A 20780-nucleotide genomic window follows, 5' to 3' on the forward strand; every position below is an offset into this window, starting at 1 on the left:
TTTGGCCCAATTCATCCATGTCGACCAAGATGCCTGTCAAAGCTCTACAGCACAGCTATGTGCGTGCGGGAACATGTCTTCCAAATTTCATTGAGTTTTTTTGAAGAAGTAACCAAGAAGGTCATCGAGGACAGGACGGTGTACGTAGTCTATATGGACTTCAGCAAGGCCTTTGATAAGGTACCACATGGTAAGCTACTCTGAAAGGTTAGACCACACGGCTAGCTCACTGGATACAGAATCGGCTTGATGTAGGAAGCAAAGGGTGACGGTGGAAGGTTGTTTTTCAGACTGAGCAACACACACATTGAATGCTGGAGGAACTCAGCACGTCAGGTAGCATCTATGGAGAGAAATAAACTGTCCATGCTTCTGGTCGAGACCCTTCATCAGGACTAGAAAGGAAGAGGGCAGAAGCAGATAAAGGAAGGTTGGGAGAGGGGGAGGAGTACATGCAGGCGATAGGTGAATTCACCTATCATCTGCTATCACCTGAACTCACCTATCACCTGCCTGCAGGTACTCCTCCCCCGATATTCTGGCTTCTCTGCTCTTCCTTTCCAGTCCTGATGAAGGGTCTCGACCCAAAACATCGACTGTTTATTTCCGTCCATGGATGCTGCCTGACCTGCTGAGTTCCTCCAGCATTCTGTGTGTCTTGCTCCAGATTCCCGCATCTGCAGAATCTCGTATCTCTGTTTTTCACACTGGATGCCCATTACTAGTGGTCGCCTCAGGGGTCGGTGCTGGGCGCATCGTTGTTTATTAGCTATATCAATGATATAGATATCAACGACAAGTTTGCAGATGACACTAAAATAGGTGGCATCGTAGACACTGAGGGTTATCAAGAATTACAATAGGATCTTGATCAGCTGGGTAAGTGGGCCCTGGAATGGCCAATGGAGTTTAATTCAGGTAAGTGTGAGGTGTTGCATTTTGGGAAGTCAAATTAAGGCAGGACTTTCACAGTGAATAGCAGAACGCTGGGGAGAGTTGTACAACAGAGGGACCTAAGAGGACAAGTACATAGTTTCCTGGAAGTGATATTACAGGTAGTCAGGGTGGTGCAGAAGGCTTTTTGCACACTGGCCTTCATCAGTCTACGCACTGAGCATAGAAGTTGGGATGTTATGTTGCAAATACACAAGACATTGGTGAGGCCGCACTTAGAGTATTGTGTACAGTTTTGTTCACCCTGCTATGGGAAAGATTCCATTAAACTGGAAAGAGTGCAAAGAAAATTTACAAGGATGTTGCTAGAACTCAAGAGACTGGCTTATAGGGAAAGGTTGGGCAAGCTTGGACTTTATTCCTTGGAGCATAAGAGAGTGAGAGGTGATCTTATAGAGGCGCATAAAATCATAAGGATCAGAGACAGGGCCTTTTTCCCAAGGTTGGGAATCAAGAACGAGAAGGCATAGGTTTAAGTGAAGATGGGAAAGACTCAATCAGAAACCCAAACAGTCCTTTCAGGTGAGACAGAGATTCACCTGCACCTCCCTTAATATCATCTACTGCATTCGGTGCTCCAAGTGTGGCCTCCTCTACATTGCTGAGAGCAAATGCAGACTAGGTGACCATTTTGCAGAACACCTGCACTGTCCATAACTGCGATCTGCATCTGCAACTGGAGGAACAGCATCGCATTTTCCATCTTGGAACCTTGCAGCATGAACTTCAATTCTCCCACTTTAAGTAATCCCCACACTCACCTCACCACCACCCCACCCCCCAACCATGCCTCTTCTTTTTTTCCCTTTGCAAGCCTCTCTCTTTTCTAACCCCTTTTTTTCTCTCACTCATCCCCTGGTGGATCTGCTCTCCCCTCCTCCCCCATACCTGCCTTATACTATCTCTTACCTGCATCTACCTATCAACATCTTGGGCACACCCTGCCTCCCCTCTTTTCTCCACCTATCACTGCTCTGCTTTTCCCTTCTTGATATTGGGCTTCCCCTTTTCCTATCTTCAGTCCTGAAGAAGGGTCCTGACCCAAAACGTTGACCGCCTGCTTTTCTCCACAGATGCTGCCTGGCCTGCTGAGTTCCTCCAATATCATAGTGTTTTTCATCTGGATTCCAGCATCTGCAGTCCCTTGTTTCCCCAAGATTCAATTGGAACCTGACGGGCAACTTTTCACACAAAGGGTGGTACTTATATGGAATGAGCTGCCAGAGGAAGTGGTTGAGGCAGGTACAATAACAGTTAAATGGCATTTGGACAGATAAGTAATTAAGAATCGCTTAGAGGGATATGGGTCAAACACAGGCAAATGGGACTAGCTCAGGTGGGCATCTTGCTTGGCTTGGACAAGTTGGGCCAAAGGGCCTGTTTTTGTGCTGTATGGCTCTCTGACTCTAAATGTTCTGTTTCAGGTATCCAGGCAGCTCTTAGTTGCACGACAAGGGTGTGATCCACATGAACTAAAATAAAAGTGGAGAATGCCGGAAACATACAGCATCTATGGAGAGAGAAATAGATTTGACATTTCAAGTTAATAACCTTGCATTAGAATCGTTCTGATGACAGATCATTGATGTGATGCATTAACCTTGTTTTTCACTTTACAGATGCCACCTGAGCTGCCAAGTCCTTCCAGCACATTTTGTATTTGTTGAGACTTCTCACGTCTGCAGTTTATTGTTTTTCCGTTTAATTAGTTTGGCGTCAGCAGCCAGGGTATTAATAATAACCACAACTAGTAGCCAAAAATATTATTTCAGCCGCTGCAGGTAAAGGGAAAGCACCGTGTCGAGCAGTGGATCCAGAGGAGAGATCAGAGCTGGTGTCCTGCTGTTTGTTGCTGGCTGATGGTCCAAAGGTGGGTGTGACGGGGCATCCGAGAGCCGGGCTCCGCCACGGAGAGCCCCGTCCGTCCGTCCGTCCGTCCCTTCGCTGCGGCTCTGTCACTGCGTCGGGTGCGACAACAATCTCCTTGGCCGCGATGTGATCGGTGAGACGGGCTTTGCCCGCACACACCCGCCCCTCCAACCCCACAGCCATCCCGTCACCGCCAACCTTCCCAGTAATTCCCCTGCGGCTGGCGACGGGCTCACCGGCCGCAGGGTGCGGGTGGCTGGAGAATCGGGGGGAATAAAACGTGTGAGTGCGGCTCCGGTAAATGTGCGTCTGAGGGGGCATCACGGACTCGGTGGGCCGAAGGGCCTGTTCCCCTGCTCTCTGACAAACAATTGATGAGTGGCGGGGGTATGAAGGAGGTCCCGCGTTATATAACATCCCCAGACCCGGATTACAAGGAAGGAAGCGGTCGGACAGCCGGCGGGTAAACACTCACCTCCCGCTGCCCGTCCCCGTCCCGCTGCCGTCGGCGGACACCACAACATGGCGGCGCCGCCTTCCCGCCCGGTCGCACCGCGCAGGCGCCGCCGCCTTCCCGCCCGGTCGCACCGCGCAGGCGCCGCCGCCTTCCCGCCCGGTCGCACCGCGCAGGCGCCGCCGCCTTCCCGCCCGGTCGCACCGCGCAGGCGCCGCCGCCTTCCCGCCCGGTCGCACCGCAGGCGGTAAGGGAATGGGGGTTGGGTGGGTCTGTCAGTGGGGTGGTGGGTGTGCGGGGCGGGGGGTGGTTGGTGCGTGGGGTGGGTTGGGTAGTGGGTGGAGTGTAGGTTGGGGAGTCGGTCAGTGTGTCTGGGTTGGGTAATGGGTGGAGTGTTGGTCGAGGGGTCGGTCAGTGGGGTGGGGGGGGTGTGTCGGGTAGTGGGTGGGGTGTAGGTTAATGAGGTGAGGTGTGTGGGTGGGGTTGGGTTGGGTGTAGGTCGGTCAGTGGGATGGGGGGTGGAGAGGTGGGTGGGGTTGGGTAGTGGGTAGGGTGTGGGGTTGGGTTGGGTGTAGGTCGGGCAGTGGGATGGGGGGTGGTGAGGTGGGTGGGGTTGAGTAGTGGGTTGGGTTGGGTCGGGTGTAGGTCAGTCATTGGGATGGGGGGTGGTGGGTTGTGTGGGTCGGGGTCAGGGTTGGGTGTTGGGTAGGGTGTGTTTGTTCGGTTGGGTGTAGGTCAGTCAGTGGGATGGGGGTGGTGTGGTGTGTGGGTCGGGGGTTGGGTAGTGGGTAGGGTGTTTGGTTGGGTGTAGGTCAGTCAGTGGGATGGGGGTGGTGGGGTGTGTGGGTCGGGGTTGGGTAGTGGTTAGGGTGTGGGGTTGGGTTGGGTGTAGGTCAGTCAGTGGGATGGGGGGTGGTGGGGTGTGTGTGTGTGGGTCGGGGGTTGGGTAGTGGGTGGGGTAAAGGTCAGTGAAGTGGGGTGTGGGGGTGGGTTGGGTAGTGAGTGGAGATTCCAAATGGAGACATTACTTCAATGGGACCCATTGTAGATGATCTCATAGAAATGTACAAAATTCTCACAGGACTTGACTGGGTGGATGCAGAGAGGAGTTCAGGACCAGAGGGCACATGAGGGGTTAGCCATTCAGGACTGAAATGAGGGGACATTTCTTCACTCAGTGGGTGGTGAACATGTGGAATTCTCTACCCCAGAGGACCGTGGAGGTTCAGTTACTGAGTTCTTTCAAAACGATGTAGGGATATGGGAAACATGGGCTGCAGGAAAGTGGCACTGAGGTAGAAGATCAGCTATAATCTCAATGAAGGGTGGAGCTCGAAGGGCTGGATGCCAACTCCTGCTCCTATTTCTTGTGTTTGTATGTGGGACAGAAAGCTGTCGTACTGACCAGTCAAGATCTGAGGCAGCAGGATTTGGGTGACCTCGAGTTTAGTGAGTAGAGAGAAGGAGACCATCTGGGAGTGCATTGGGCTAGCCTAGTAACAGAAGCATGGATGGAGGTCTCAGCAACACGCAACGTGAGGCTGGGGTGGAGTTGGTGGATGCTGATCTGCTAGAATTAACACCGGAGATGGGTACAAGTACAATGCATTTCTGTTGACTCAATCCACCTTTAAACTCACTTTCAGAAACTCAGCAATGTCTTCATAGGCCTTCAATTCATCTTCCATCTTCATGGCCACGTCCTGTATATTTTTAGCCACTGTAGTCTTGCTTCCTTTGCTCAGGTCTATGAAATTCTTTGTTATGGAGTAGGTATTTGATACCACTAAGATGACTGTAAGAATTGCTGAGAATACGTTGAGCACAGTAGCCGGTAGAGGAAAGGATCCTGAAATCAGGTCTTTAACATTGACCACTTGCTGGCTGGTGGGTTTTATATGCCCAGCTGTGCTCGGTGCTGCCCCCACAGGCCACCCTCTGTCAATGGCATCACTGTACTTTGCTGTATTGCAGGACTGGTTCAGGAAGTTGGAGATTTCTTCACTAGGCTCGTGGCTCATGATTTCTCCCCTTAGCTTCAAGCTCCAGGACTTAATGGCACCATCAACTTCAGATAAAACCATTGACATTTGTTGACACTGGTCATTATACTGTTGTATGATTTTATTGACCACCTTCTGCCTGTTGAATTGTGTAATGGTTTCAGAGGTGCCAGCTGTAAGAGTAGTAACAGCACCAGCAGTACTTATCCCACCTCCCACAGCACTGAGACCCAGCGAGGTACCTAGTGTGAAGGGACTGGCGTCCATCCCTGAAGTGGACAAAGCCCCTCCGAGCACAGCTGCCGAGGCCCCGCTGATACTTGCGATCACAGAGATTATGTGATATTCATCAATGCTGTCTGCAATCTCTCGCAATTCCTTTGCGTTGCCGTCTATCTGATCTTTCCAGTCCGGGAATTGCCTTACAAACACCTGGCATTCCTTGGCATGCTTTCCCAGTTCAGTTTTCAGTTCTACCCTGTTAACAGTGTACACGTGTCCATCTAATCCCATTGGGCACACTACCACTGCGAAAATCTAAACTGTTCATTGCCAACAATGATACTGAGAAGGGAGCCTAGTCCAATAAATTAGCTGTCACCTTAAATGGAACTGAGCAATCAAGACACAGGAAGCATAGGGGGATGATAATTCTTTTCTTTTTTATGTGATGTGAGTGGCAGGGCTGTAAGTTACTACCCATCCCCAATTGCCCTTGAGAAAGTGGGGTGGGCTGCCATCTTGAATCACTGTATCCTTCTGGGGAAGATGCTCCCACAGTGCTGTCAGAGAGTGAGTTCCAGGATTTAGACGCAGCAATGATGGAAGAATGGTGCTGAGATGTCAGGACAGTGTGTGACGTGTGAGATGTCCCCATGCGTTCCTGTACTTGCTGCAGGTCTAGGTTTAGGTGGTGCTGTCAAAGGCAAAGAATGAGCCAGGGAACTACAAGCTGGTGAGCTGACATCTGTGGTGGGAAAGTTACAGGAGGGGATACAAGAGACAGGATCTACCAGCATTTGGAAAGGCACGGACTGAAGAGGGATAGTCAGTGTGGATTTGTGCATGGGAAATCATGAATTTGATTGAGTGTTTAGAAGAAGTGATCAAGAGGATTGATGAGGGCAGAATGGTAGATGTTGTCTATGTGGACTTTAGCAAGGCCTTTGACAAGGCCCCACATGTAGGCTGGTCTGGAAGGTTAGATCACATGGGATCCAGGGTGAACTAGTTAATTCGATACAAAATTGGCTTGATGGTAGGAGTCAGAGGGTGGGAGTGGAGGGTTGTGTCCACATCAGAGGCCTGTGACCAGTGGTGTGCCACAGAGATTGGTGCTGGATCCACGATTGTTTGTCATACATATTAACAATTTGGATAAGAATGTAGTTAACATGGTTAGTAATTTTGCAGATGAAACCAAAATTGGTGGTCTCCTGGACAATGAAAAAGGTTGTCTAAGATTACAACAGAATCTAGATCAACTGTGAAAGTGGGCCAAACATTGACAGATGGAATTTAACTCGGACAAGTGCGAAGTATTGTATTTTGGTCAGTTAAACCAGGGCAGGACTTGTACAATAAATAGTGGAGCCCTGGAGAGTGTTGTAGAACAGAGAGACCTGGGAATACAAGTACATAGTTCCCTGAAAGTGGCGACACAGGTAGACAGGGTGGTGAAGAAGGCGTTTGGCACGCTGGCCTTCACCGGTCAGGGTGTTGAGTTGGGACGTCATGTTACAACTGTACAAGACGTCAGTGAGACCACACTCGGAGTATTGTGCGCAGTTCTGTTTGCCAGCTATGGGATGTCATTAAGCTGGAAAGGCTGCAGAAAAGATTCACAAGGATATTACCGGGACTGGATGGCTTGAGTTAAGAGGAGAGACTGGACAGGCTGGGACTGTTCCCTGGAGCGTAGGAGACTAAGGGGTGACATAGAGGTTTATAAAATCAGTGGGGGGCATCGATAAGGTGGATGGTCACAGTCTTTTTGCCAGGGTAGGGGAGTCTAAAAGTAAAGGGCAGAGATATAAGGTGAGAGGGGAGAGATTTATAGGGGACATGAGCGGCAAATTTCTCACTCACAATGGGTGATAGGTACATGGAACGAGCTGCCAGAGGAAGTGGTAGAGGTGGGTACAATTAGATTTGGACAGGTACATGGATAGAAAAGATTTAGAGGGATACGGGCCAAACACAGGCAAATGGGACGAGCTCAGGTAGGCAGCTTTGTCAGCACGGATGAGTTGGACCCAAGGGCCTGTTTCCGTGCTGTGTGACTCTATGACTGGATGACAAAAGTTAATGAGGTGGATTCTTCAGGGTGAAGAGGAGCATGGGACGGAGAGTCCTTTCGTTTTCAATCTTTTTATTAGTTTTCAAATTAATACAGATTAATATATCAATGTTTATACATGTAATACAAAGAGATCAGGAGAACAACCATGACATGGATAATCAGAAAGAACAATAGAGTATCAAAAAAAATCTGTAGATCCAATGGTCTGTTAGTGAATGAATATAATATAAAAGAAAAAGATTTTTTCTAAAATATAAACAAAGAAAAAAAACCAAAACAATAAGAAAAATTATAAACAATATATCAAACCAAACTAAGCTAAAGAAAAAAAATACAAAGAAAACCAAAAGAAAAACTGGACTAAGATTCCTCAATAGAACCAGAGCAATATTATGTCATCAACTCCATTCCTCTAAATTGAAAGGTTATTATAAGGGGATCTATATCATGTGAAAATATTGAATAAATGGACTCCAAATATCTTCAAATTTAAGTGAAGGATCAACAGTGCCACTCCTAATTTTTTCCAAGTTTGAACATGATATAGTTTGAGAGAACCATTGAACAGTAGTAGGGGGTATTGGATCCAAAATGGATCGCTTGGCCATTCATGTAACAAAGGCAATCATACGGTTAGCGGAGGCAGATAGATGACCAGATTCTATCCTTGGTAAACCAAAAATTGCAGTGATAGGATGAGGTTGTAAATCAATCTTCAATACATTTGAAATAATGTTAAAAATATCTTTCCAATATTTTTCCAAAAGAGGACAAGACCAAAACATATGTGTCAGAGAAGCCACATTCGATTTATATCTGTCACATATAGGATTTACATGTTGATAAAAACAAGCTAGTTTATCTTTTGACATATGGGTCCTGTGAACTACCTTAAACTGTATCAAAGAATGCCTGGCACACATTGAAGATGTATTAACTAAATGAAGAATTTTCTTCCAAGTCTCTAGGTACAGATGTCTGGAGTTCACGTTCCCATTCATTCTTAATTTTGTCCAGTGGTTCTGAATGAATTTCCATAATTAAATCATAAATTATTGCTATCAAGCCCTTCTGACAAAGATTAAAACCAAAAATTTTTTCCGTAATTTCAGTTTTGTAAGGTGTGGGAAAAGAGGGTATAGTAGCTTTTAAAAAATTTCTAATTTTCAAATATCAAAAAAAGTGTGATCTCGGCAAATTGTATTTATTAGACAGTTGTTCAAAAGATGAAAAACAGTTATCAATGAATAAATCACGAAGACATACTGTTCCCTTCCTTTTCCGTATGGAAAAAGCTGAGTCAACTCTGGATGGATAAAAGAAAAAATTAGATTGAATGGGACTTGATAGATTAAATTTATTCCATCCAAAAAATTTACGAAATTGAAACCATATTCGTATTGTATGTTTAACAATTGGGTTGATCATATGTTTACTTAATTTGGTAAGTGCAAAAGGGAGAGAAGCTCCTAAAATAGAAACTAATGAAAATTCAAGTACTGATTGGGATTCGAGGTGTACCCATTTGGGGCATTGAATTACATCTGAAGCTTGTGTCCAAACAATTAAATATCTAATATTGATTGCCCAATAATATAATCTAAAGTTAGGCAAGGCCATACCACCATCCTTTTTTAGTTTTTGGTACGGAGAGTCCTGGTGGATCAGAAGAGAGAATGGGAGACAGCCCCGGAGAGATAAAAGCAATGCGTGTCACCTCTCCTGATCTGTTTTGCACCTTTTCCGCCTCTTGGGTGCCACCTGCCTGTGCCTGACCCCATGTAAAACTAGTCTGACCTACTGCCACATTAATCTTCTTTGTTACTTCATCAAAAATCCCAGGTACCTGCGGCTGTGAGGCAGCAGCACTAACTGCTGCACCATTATTGTTATTGTTTTCACCTGTACTACGTCAATGCACTCTGTACTAACCCAATGTAACTGCACTGTGTAATGAATTGACCTGTACGATCAGTATGCTAGACAAGTTTTTCACTGGACCTCGGTGCAAGTGACAATAATAAACCGATACCATTATGCCACTGCAGGTCACTTTCTGAGGTACGTGCCTTTTGCTGAAAATAACCTTGGTTTTTTAAATTTTTGGCACATGGTCCAAGACTGGCAAATAGTGCACATCTCATGGCCCTGGAGAAGTGGAGAACTTCCCGGTCTCATTGGGAATATTGTAGGTTACAGTTCTTCAAGTATTCATCCAGGTACCTTCTAAATGAGCCAGGGTTCTATCTCCAACACCCCTTCAAAGGTCAGGGCTCTCTCTACTCTTTCTACCAATTACAAACCATCGATCATCCAGCACCCTCAGGACGTTGCTGCTGGACCAGCAGATTTTCCAAACTATTGGATGTTATCCCAATACCTCCAACATACCCTTAATTCATTGTCTTTTAAGTTTACACTGCAGTTTAATAAATCTTCCAATGAGCCAGTTGAGTTTAAAGGGAGCATGGTAAGTGGGCCCCAGTCATCGAGTTATACAACACGGTAACAGGCCCTTCGGCCCAGCGTCCATGCCAACCAAGATACTTGTCTAAGCTGGTCCCATTTTCTCACGTTTGGAATCTAAAACTTCCCTGTGCACATACCTGTCTAAATATTGCTTAAGTGTTGTTATTGAGTGATGTGAGAAGAGGGGTCCTGGTACGTTTGAAGGGAGCATAGGAAATATCACCACATGAGTCAGATGCCAAACCCTCAGAGATTTTTGAACAATAGGATAGTGGGCTATCGGAGCTTGGTAAATTGGTTCATTATCATCATGTACTGAGGTACAGTGAAAAAGTTTGTTTTGCATGCCATCCATATAGATCAGTTCATTGCATCAGTGCATTGAGGTAGTACAAGGTAAAACAACAACAGAATGCGCAATAAAGTGTCACGGTTCCAGAGAAAGTGCAGTGCAGGCAGACAATAAGGTGCAAGGTCATAACGAGGTAGATTGTGAGGTCAAGAGTCCATCTTATCGTACTAGGGAACCGTTCGATAGTCTTATAACAGCTGGGTAGAAGCTGTCCTTGAGCCCGGTGGTACTTGCTTTCAGGCTTTTGTATCTTCTGCCCGATGGAAGAACGGAGAAGAGAGAAAATACAGAGTGGGTGGGGTCTTTGATTATGCCGGCTGCTTTCACGAGGCGGTGAGAAATGTAGACAGAGTCCATGGAGGGGAGGCTGGTGTTCATGATGCGCTGAGCTGTGACAAAACTCTCTTCAGTTTCTTGCAGTCCCAGGCAGAGCAGTTGCTGTACCAAGCCGTGATGTATCCGGATGCATAGGATGCTTTCTATGGTGCATTGTTAAAAATTGGTGAGGGTCAAAGGGGACATGCCAAATTTCCTTAGCCTCCTGAGGAAGTAGAGGCACTGGTGCTTTTTCTTGGCGGTGCCATCTGCATGGTTTTACTATACCTTGAGCCTGTGTTTGACCCTGGGAATACCTCACGCCAACTGATGGTGGGATCCCAGCATTCCTCAGAGTGAAAGACAGGACTGCAGGCAGAAGCACATGCCTTTCCTTCCATTATTGGAAACTAATTGAATCAATCCACTGCAACAGCAACAGATTCAACTGTCCTGGTGTCTGACTTGTGAGATGGATGTGAGTCCATGATGTAGAACAACTTGGTGTGAAAATCATCTTCATCCAAATGAACCACCTTCATCCGAATCCATGATGGCGCCAGAGTGTGGCAACTCTTTGTGAGCTGGCTACGGCACATCCTTTCATTGCATTTATCACAATCATTTTACTCTCTTAAATCTCAATGCTGAGACTAAAAGAATCACTAACAACATTCTCTGTAACTACAACACTATATTCTGGATTGTTTAATTACGGATGGAATGATCTGTCTGGATGGCACACAAAAGCTTTTCACTGTATCTTGGTACATGTGACAATAGGAAATAAAGGAGAGAAAGTATTTAGCAGAGTTCACTCAAAATTCAGTTCACATTCAGCTTTTCTGTGAACATCTACCTACCACAGCTCTTGGGGAATGTGCTCTCCATCTGTGAAAGGAATCAGATCAAGATTAACACATTTCATTCATCAGACAACAACAGATGTCTGGGAGCCCCCTGTTAATACCACTGGAACTGTCTGACTCCTAGTGGGCAACCAACCCTTTCCACTGAGATCCTAACAGATTTACATTACAACACTGGAAAGATACTTCAGAGCCATTGTTCAAGAAATTCAGACCCAAAATTCCATTCATATTAGGGATCCAGCCCAATAACTCAAATGAAAACTGAGGCCAGTTTTTTTGTTCTTGATTTTGTGAGGAAAATTGCTATGTCAGTTGCACAACATTAGCACTGCACTTCAAAGTAGTTATCATCTGGTCAAGTAGATTAAGATTAAATTAGATTTCTTTATTAGTCACAGGTACATCAAAACACACAGTGAAATGCAGATTTTGCGTAGAGTGTTCTGGGTGCAGCCCACAAGTGTCGCCACGCTTCTGATGCCGACATAGCACGCCCACTACTTCCTAACCCGTACGTCTTTGGAATGTAGGAGGAAACTGGAGCACCCGGAGGAAACCCACGCAGACACGGGGAGAATGTACAAACTCCTTACAGACAGTGGCAGGAATTGAACCCGGGTCACTGGCGCTGCAATGACGTTACGCTAAATGCTACACTACCATGCCTGCCTGCATGGATTGGAGAGGTTTTGAGGGCCATGGGCCAAGCACGAGCAGATGGGACTCACTCGCTGAGCAACACAGTCGGCGTGGACGAGTTGGGCCGAAGGGCCTGTTTCCACGCTGTATGACTCTAGTTGTATGTTAAGCTTTTGAATCTTTGAGCTCTGCATACCTCTCCCCCACGACTGGAGTAGGTAACTATTTGCATACCCCTGTTTCAGCAGCTTCATTGTAGCTGCGACCTCACAGTGACCTGGTGCCATGTGAAAGGAAGCTGGGTGTTTCGATGGGAAGCAATTTGTCACAGCACGGAAACAGGCCCTTCGACCCAACTCATCTATGCTGACCCAAGGTGCCTACCTGAGCGAGTCCCATTTGGTCCATATCACTCTAAACCTTTCCTATCCATTTGCTGTCATTCTGCTTTGTCTCGTTCAGATTTTTCAGACTTTGGAGTGAGAATTGTTGCTGTAGATTACAACAGGATATTGACAGGATGCAGAGCTGGGCTGAGAAGTGGCAGGTGGAGTTCAACCCAGAAAGATGTGAAGTGATACATTTCATAAGATCAAATTTGAAGGCAGAATACAAGGTTAATGGCAGGACTCTATAGCGGTGTGGAAGAACAGAGGGATCTTGGGGTCCACGTCCATAGATCCCTCAAGGTTGCCACACAGGTCGATGAGGTTGTTAAGAAGGCTTATGGTGTGTTGGCCTTCATTAGTTGGGGTATTGAGTTCAAGAGCCGCGAGGTCACGTTGCAGCTCTGTAGAACTCTGGTTAGACCACACTTGGAGTATTGTGTTCAGTTTTTCCCACCTCATTATGGGAAGGATGTGGAAGCTTTAGAGAAGGTGCAGAGGAGATTTACCAGGATGCTGCCTGGATTGGAGAGCATGTCTTGTGAGGATAGGTTGAGTGATTCGGGCTTTTCTCTTTGGAGAGGAGGAGGATGAGAGGTGACTTGATAGAGGTGTACAAAATGATAAGAGGCAGAGATTGAGTGGACAGTCAGAGACTTTCCCAGGGTGACAATGGCTAACACGAGGGGGCATAATTTTAAGGTGATTGGAGGAAGGTATAAGGGTGATGTCAAGGGTAAGTTATTTTACACAGAGTGGTGAGTGCGTGAAACGCACTGCCGGCAGAGGTTGTGGGGGTTGGTACATTAGGGACATTTAAGAGACTCTTAGATAGACACATGAATGACAGAGAAATGGGGGGGCTATGTGGGAGGGAAGAGTTAGATCGATATTAAAGCAGGATAAAATTTGGCACAACATTGTAGACTGAAGGGCCTGTACTGTGCTGTAATGTTCTATGTTCTACAAAACCACAGTTTCTGATTTTGCAGACAACTCAACTTTCTGGAAGACACCAGTAGGCATCTGATGGGTAAATGAACTTTTACTTTAGATAAGTGAATGACACGATGGTTAGGAAATGAAGAGATTAGACATTATGTGGAAAATAAGTTTGGAAGTGGAAAGAAGTAGCAAACAGATCTGGAACAGGAATACCTAACAAACAATAACTGGAGTTTCTTTCCAGAAGGATGGATTAGATCAGTTTATTGTCATGTACTCCAGGTTGTAATGAAATTGCTTGTTCGCATGAAGCTTACAGAGTAAACAGTAAACGTGGTAAATGCAACAATAAATACAGCAGTGAGTGCAACACAACAGAATGAACAGTCCAGCACTGGAACAGGCCCTTCAGCCCAGACTGCTGTGCCGAACTAATTAAACTAGTCATTAAGTACCTAACTAAACGACTCCCTTCTGCGTACACGATGTCCATATCTCTCCATTCTCTGCACATTCATGTGTTCATCTAAGGGCCTCTTAAACACCTCCCTCATATCTTCCTTCACCACCATCCTGGCAGCGCATTCCATGCACCCACCACTCTCTGTATAAAAGAACTTGCCCCCCTCATCTCCTTTGAAATTTCCCCCTCTCACCTTAAATATGTAGCCTCTATCCAGACGTATCAACCCTGGGAAAAAAGATACTGGCTGTCTATCTGTACCTCTCATCATCTTAAAATCTTCTATCACATCTCCCCTCAGCCTTCGCTGCTCCAGAGAAAACAACCCAGGTTTGTCCAACCTCTGCTAACAGCACAGGGCCTCTAATCCAGATAGCACCCTGGTGGACCTGGTCTGCACCCTCCCCAAAGCCTCCACATCCGATAATGGGGTGACCAGAATTGAATGCAGAGGTCCAGATACAGCCGAACTCAATGCCTCGACTAATGAAGACAACCATACCATACGCCTTCTTTACCGCCCTATCAACTTGTGTCGCCACTTTGAGGGAGCTATGGACTTGGACTCCAAGATCCCTCTGTATATCAACACTGTTAAGGGTCCTGACATTAACTGAACTGTCTCTTTACATTTGATCTCCCAAAGTGCAACACTTCGCATTTGGCCATGTTGAACTCCATCGGCCATTTCTCCACCCATATCTGCAACTGATCTGTATCCCGCTGTATCCTTTACCAGTCTTCTACACTATCCACACCACCACCGATCTTCAGGTCATCTGCAAACTTACTAACCCACCCAGGTACATTTTCATCCAGGTCATTTATATACATCACAAACAGCAGAGGTCCCAGTACGGATCCCTGAGGAACACCACTATCACAGACCTCCAGCTAGAATAAGCCCAATCAGCTACTTTCCTCTGTCTTCTATGAGCAAGCCAGTTCTGAATCCAAACAGCCAAGTCACGGTGGATCCCATTTTCTGGAATGAGCTTCCCATGAGGGACCTTGTCAAACGCCTTACTAAAATCCATGTAGACAACATCCACAGCTCAACATTCATCAATCACCCTCATCACCTCAAAAAACTCAGTCAAGTAAGGCACGACTTGCCCTGCACAAAGTCATGCTGACTGTCCCTAATTAGGCCAAAGTTTTCCAAATGCTCATAAATCCTATCCCGAAGAATCATCTCCAATAGCTTCCCTACCATTGATGTGAAACTCACCAGTCTATAGTTACAGGATTATCCCCATCTCCCTTCTTGAACAACAGAACAACATAAACTTCTCGCCAGTCCTCCGGGACCTTGCCTGTGGCTGAGGAGAACACAACGATCTTGGTCAAGGCCCCAGTGATCTCACCTCTTGCCTCTCAATCTGGGGGGTACATCCCATCCGCTCTACCAGTTGAGCTATCGAAGGAAAGCCAGAAGAAAGAAAATCCCCGTAAACTCTTGGCACTCCAGATCATTGGCCATCCATTTTTCAACACACAAATTCCGCGGCAGCTAATGCCCATTGCTTCTGTATCTCAATCGACTTCCACCTCTTAGCATTTGCACCAAATCTAGCTACAGTCAGGCAAAAAGAGGAGATAACTTCAAGCATGTAGAGTTACACCGATCAGCGGTAGGGAACACTTAAGCAGACCAGCAGAAATTGGCTCAGAGTCCTGCCACAATGCCGCAAGACATCTCAGGCTTCATGAATGGCCTGCAACTGCGAGCTGGGGCTTCAGATTCTAGCACTCCCTGCTGGTATTTACCTGCAAGCGCGGAAACTCGACTGCCTTGTCCAGGCTGCAAACTCGGACATCAAGAAAGTTATGCTTCTGCCTTTGTGCTCAGCTGTCACACTGTATACTTGCCGTTGAACTGACAATTCTGTCTTCTTCTTGCTTGCAGAGCAATCAAAGATGAGTCAGGTGCGACTGCTTCAGCAGCATGCTTGAAGAAATAGCGCTCTAAATGCTACCTTGTGCTTGGATAGACTTGGGTATCCTGTGATTTCATGTGAGTGCATTACTTCCGCTGACTGGTCTCAGCCCTGATCTGAGCAGCACTATCCCACCCGCTCGCACTGTGATAAGGCAATTGGTGCTTCACCAATTAAAATAAGAGCCACTCCTTCGAGCCGGAGTCGAATCAGCGACCTAAGGATGACTAAACTTCCACTACAGTCCTCCGCTCTACCAGCTGAGCTACCGAAGGAAAGCCACAACTAAGATTCTCCGCTTACACTCTTTGCTCTCCACATCTTCGACCTTCCGTCCATGCTATCTGTCCACCTCCAGCAGCACGCTGACACTTGCAGCTGCAGACTCCTGCAAAGGGCTCGGGCCAGTGGCGCAATGGAGAACGTGTCTGACTACGGATCAGAACATTGTAGGTTCGACTCCTACCTGGCTTGTTGTCATGATTTGCTCAATCTTTTGCAAGCCTTGCCTGCTGCCTTCTTGCTGCCTGCTGCCCGGTCAAATGCTTTCTCCACACTTACGCTTTTTAATCGCAGACGGAATGCTCAGATCGACACTCACGCTTGATCTAAGTGGCAACTGGCTGGTCTGCATCCATCGTTTCTCCAGTCAAACCACATAGCCCCAGCAGGTCTCAGCCTCTGCAGAAACTGACAGGATTTGCTGTTCCTCCTCCCTCCAGCAGCTTCAACATATCGAGCAACACATCGAGCAAACTTTGCCAAGCTGATGGCCCGACGTGCCTCTGATTCCAAAAGAAGAATGGAGAATGCGGGCATCGATCCCGCTACCTCTCGCATGCTAAGCGAGCGCTCTACCATTTGAGCTAATTCCCCACCACTTTTGCCTCTCCTACTCTTCTTCACTCTGCACCACATCCACCACTGCATGCCAGCAACCAAATGCATCAACATGCACGCATTCCCCCAACAAAGCAGGCAATGATCCACAAAAATGAGCTCTCACACCTCCACCACAAATATTGCTGACACACTGCACAGCTCACCATCTCCACCTTGTCCTCAGCAAATATGATCATTCAACTCTGCTTTTCAACACACAACTCCCGTGGCAGCTAATGCCCATTGCTTCTGTATCTCAATCATCTTCCACCTCTTAGCATTCGCACCAAATCTAGCTACAGTCATGATAAAGAGGAGATGACTTCAAGCTTGTCGAAGTACACCGATCAGCAGAAGGGAACACCTAAGCTGACAAGCAGAAATCGGCTCAGAGACCTGCCACAATGCCGCAAGACGTCTCAGGCTTCATGCTTGGCCTGCAACTGCGAGCTGGGGCTTCAGATTCTAGCACTCCCTGCTGGTATTTACCTGCAAGCCTGGAAACTCGACTGCCTTGTCCAGGCTGCAAACTCGGACATCAAGAAAGTTATGCTTCTTCCTTTCTGGTCAGCTGTCACACTGTATACTTGCCGTTGAGCTGACAATTCTGTCTTCTTCTTGCTTGCAGACTAATCAAAGATGAGACAGGTGCGACTGCTTCAGGAGCATGCTTGAAGAAATAGCGCTCTGGAATGCTACCTTGTGCTTGTATAGCCTTGGGTATCCAGTGATTTCATGTGAGTGCATTCCTTCCGCTGACTTGCCTCAGCCCTGATCTGAGCAGCACTATCCCACCTGCTCGCACCCTGATACGGCAATTGGTGCTTCACCTATTAAAACAAGAGCCGCTCCTTCGAGCCGGAGTCGAACCAGCGACCTAAGGATGACTACACTTCCTCTACAGTCCTCCGCTCTACCAGCTGAGCTATCGAAGGAAAGCCAGAAGTAAGATTCTCCGCGTACACTCTTTGCTCTCCACATCTTCGACCTTCCGTCCATGCTATCTGTCCACCTCCAGCAGCACGCTGACACTTGCAGCTGCCGACTCCTGCAAAGGGCTCGGGCCAGTGGCGCAATGGAGAACGCGTCTGACTACGGATCAGAAGATTGTAGGTTCGACTGCTACCTGGTTCGTTGAAATCGTTTGCTGAATCTTTTGCAAGCCTTGCCTGCTGCCTTCTCGCTGCCTGCTGCCCGATCAAATGCCTTCTCCACACTTACGCTACTTAATCGCACACGGACTGCTCAGATTGACACTCACGCTTGATCTAAGTGGAACTGTCTGGTCTGCGTCCATCCTTTCTCCGCTCAAACCACGTAGATCCATCAGGTCTCAGTCTCTGCAAAAACTGACAGGATTTCCTCTCCCTCCTCCCTCCAGCACCTTAAGCATATCGAGCAACCCATCGCGCAAACTTTTGCCAAGCGGATGGCCCGACGTGCCTCTGATTCCAAAAGAGGAATGGAGAATGCGGGCATCGATCCCGCTACCTCTCGCATGCTAAGCGAGCGCTCTACCAACTGAGCTAATTCCCCACCACTTTTGCCTCTCTTACTCTTCTTCACTCTGCACCACAACCACCACTGCATGCCTGCAACCAAATGCATCAACATACACGCATTCCCCCAACAAACCAGGCAATTATCCACAAAAATGAGCTCTCACATCTCCACCACAAATATTGCTGACACACTGCACAGCACACCATCTCCACCTTGTCCTCAGCAAATATGATCATTCAACTCCGCTTTTCAACACACAATTCCCGCGGCAGCTGATGCCCATTGCTTCTGTATCTCAATCGACTTCCACCTCTTAGCATTCGCACCAAATCTAGCCACAGTCATGCAAAAAGAGGAGATGACTTCAAGCTTGTAGAAGTACACCGATCAGCGGTAGGGAACACCTAAGCAGACCAGCAGAAATGGGCTCAGAGACCTGCCAGAATGCCACAAGACGTCTCAGGCTTCATGCTTGGTCTGCAACTGCGAGCTGGGGCTTCAGATTCTAGCACTCCCTGCTGGTATTTCCCTGCAAGCGCGGAAACTCGACTGCCTTCTCCAGGCTGCAAACTCCGACATCAAGAAAGTTATGCTTCAGCCATTGTGGTCAGCTGTCATACTGTATACTTGCCGTTGAGCTGACAATTCTATCTTCGTCTTGCTTGCAGACCAATCAAAGATGAGTCAGGTGCTACTGCTTCAGGAGCATGCTTGAAGAAATAGCTCTCTGGAATGCTACCTTGTGCTTGTATAGCCTTGGGTATCCTGTGATTTCATGTGAGTGCATTCCTTCCGCTGACTTGCCTCAGCCCTGATCTGAGCAGCACTATCCCACCCGCTCGCACTGTGATACGGCAATTGGTGCTTCACCGATTAAAACAAGAGCCGCTCCTTCGAGCCGGAGTCGAACCAGCGACCTAAGGATGACTACACTTCCTCTACAGTCCTCCGCTCTACCAGCTGAGCTATCGAAGGAAAACCAGAAGTAAGATTCTCCGCGTACACTCTTTGCTCTCCACATCTTCGATCTTCCGTCCATGCTATCTGTCCACCTCCAGCAGCACGCTGACACTTGCAGCTGCCGACTCCTGCAAAGGGCTCGGGCCAGTGGCGCAATGGAGAACGCGTCTGACTACGGATCAGAAGATTGTAGGTTCGACTGCTACCTGGTTCGTTGTCTTGCTTTGCTCAATCTTTTGCAAGCCTTGCCTGCTGCCTTCTTGCTGCCTGCTGCCCTGTCAAATGCTTTCTCCACACTTACGCTACTTAATCGCATTGGTCTGCTCAGATCGACACTCACGCTTGATCTAAGTGGAACTGTCTGGTCTGCGTCCATCGTTTCTCCGCTCAAACCACGTAGACCCATCAGGTCTCAGCCTCTGCCATAACTGACAGGATTTCCTCTCCCTCCTCCCTCCAGCACCTTAAGCATATCGAGCAACCCATCGAGCAAACTTTTGCCAAACGGATGCCCCGACGTACCTCTGATTCCAAAAGAGGAATGGAGAATGCGGGCATCGATCCCGCTACCTCTCGCATGCTAAGCGAGCGCTCTACCATCTGAGCTAATTCCCCACCACTTTTGCCTCTCTTACTCATCTTCACTCTGCACCACAACCACCACTGCATGCCTGCAACCAAATGCATCAACATGCACGCATTCCCGCAACAATGCAGGCAATCATCCACAATCATGAGCTCTCACACCTCCACCACAACTATTGCTGACACACTGCACAGCACACCATCTCCACCTTATCCTCAGCAAATATGATCATTCACCTCCGCTTTTCAATACACAACTCCCGCGGAGGCTAATGCCCATTGCTTCTGCATCTCAATTGTCTTCCAGCTCTCAGCATTCGCTCCAAATCTAGCTACAGTCATGCAAAAAGAGATGACTTCAAGCTTGTTGAAGTACACCGATCAGCAGTAGGGAACACCTAAGCTGACAAGCAGAAATCGGCTCAGAGACCTCCCACGATGCCGCAAGACGTCTCAGGCTTCATGCTTGGCCTGCAACTGCGAGCTGGGGCTTCAGATTCTGGCACTCCCTGCTGGTATTTACCTGCAAGCGAGGAAACTCGACTGTCTTGGCCAGGCTGCAAACTCAGACGTCAAGAAAGTTATGCCTCTGCCATTGTGCTCAGCTGTCGCACTGTATACTTGCCGTTGAGCTGAAAATTCCGTCTTCTAATTGCTTGCAGACCATTCAGTGCTGAGACAGGTGCTGCTGCTTCAGCAGCATACTTGAAGAAATAGCTCTCTGGAATTCTACCTTGTGCTTTGATAGCCTTGGGTATCCTGTGATTGCATGTGAGTGCATTCCTTCCGTGACTTGCCTCAGCCCTGATCTGAGCAGCACTATACCACCCGCTCGCACACTGATACGGCAATTGCTGCTTCACCGAGTAAAACCAGAGGCGCTCCTT

At 47.5% G+C, this 20780-nt stretch overlaps 9 non-coding genes across 9 annotated transcripts; 3 read left to right on the top strand and 6 right to left on the bottom strand.

The window, feature by feature from the left end:
• Positions 1-16152: 16152 nt before the first annotated feature.
• Positions 16153-16238, bottom strand: trnay-gua (transfer RNA tyrosine (anticodon GUA)). The gene is given in 2 exon segments: positions 16153-16188; positions 16202-16238. It is a non-coding gene; the product is annotated as a tRNA-Tyr (tRNA).
• Positions 16239-16364: 126 nt separating this feature from the next.
• On the top strand, positions 16365-16437 carry trnar-acg (transfer RNA arginine (anticodon ACG)). Its single transcript has one exon. It is a non-coding gene; the product is annotated as a tRNA-Arg (tRNA).
• A 329-nt stretch (positions 16438-16766) lies between these two features.
• trnaa-agc (transfer RNA alanine (anticodon AGC)) lies at positions 16767-16839 on the bottom strand. The gene has a single exon. It is a non-coding gene; the product is annotated as a tRNA-Ala (tRNA).
• Positions 16840-17694: 855 nt separating this feature from the next.
• trnay-gua (transfer RNA tyrosine (anticodon GUA)) lies at positions 17695-17780 on the bottom strand. Its single transcript is given in 2 exon segments — positions 17695-17730; positions 17744-17780. It is a non-coding gene; the product is annotated as a tRNA-Tyr (tRNA).
• Positions 17781-17906: 126 nt separating this feature from the next.
• On the top strand, positions 17907-17979 carry trnar-acg (transfer RNA arginine (anticodon ACG)). Its single transcript has one exon. It is a non-coding gene; the product is annotated as a tRNA-Arg (tRNA).
• Positions 17980-18308: 329 nt separating this feature from the next.
• Positions 18309-18381, bottom strand: trnaa-agc (transfer RNA alanine (anticodon AGC)). The gene has a single exon. It is a non-coding gene; the product is annotated as a tRNA-Ala (tRNA).
• Positions 18382-19237: 856 nt separating this feature from the next.
• trnay-gua (transfer RNA tyrosine (anticodon GUA)) lies at positions 19238-19323 on the bottom strand. The gene is given in 2 exon segments: positions 19238-19273; positions 19287-19323. It is a non-coding gene; the product is annotated as a tRNA-Tyr (tRNA).
• A 126-nt stretch (positions 19324-19449) lies between these two features.
• trnar-acg (transfer RNA arginine (anticodon ACG)) lies at positions 19450-19522 on the top strand. The gene has a single exon. It is a non-coding gene; the product is annotated as a tRNA-Arg (tRNA).
• A 328-nt stretch (positions 19523-19850) lies between these two features.
• trnaa-agc (transfer RNA alanine (anticodon AGC)) lies at positions 19851-19923 on the bottom strand. The gene has a single exon. It is a non-coding gene; the product is annotated as a tRNA-Ala (tRNA).
• Positions 19924-20780: the final 857 nt, after the last annotated feature.

This window comes from Pristis pectinata, chromosome 2 (genome assembly GCF_009764475.1).
Source record: "Pristis pectinata isolate sPriPec2 chromosome 2, sPriPec2.1.pri, whole genome shotgun sequence".
Taxonomy (NCBI): domain Eukaryota; kingdom Metazoa; phylum Chordata; class Chondrichthyes; order Rhinopristiformes; family Pristidae; genus Pristis; species Pristis pectinata.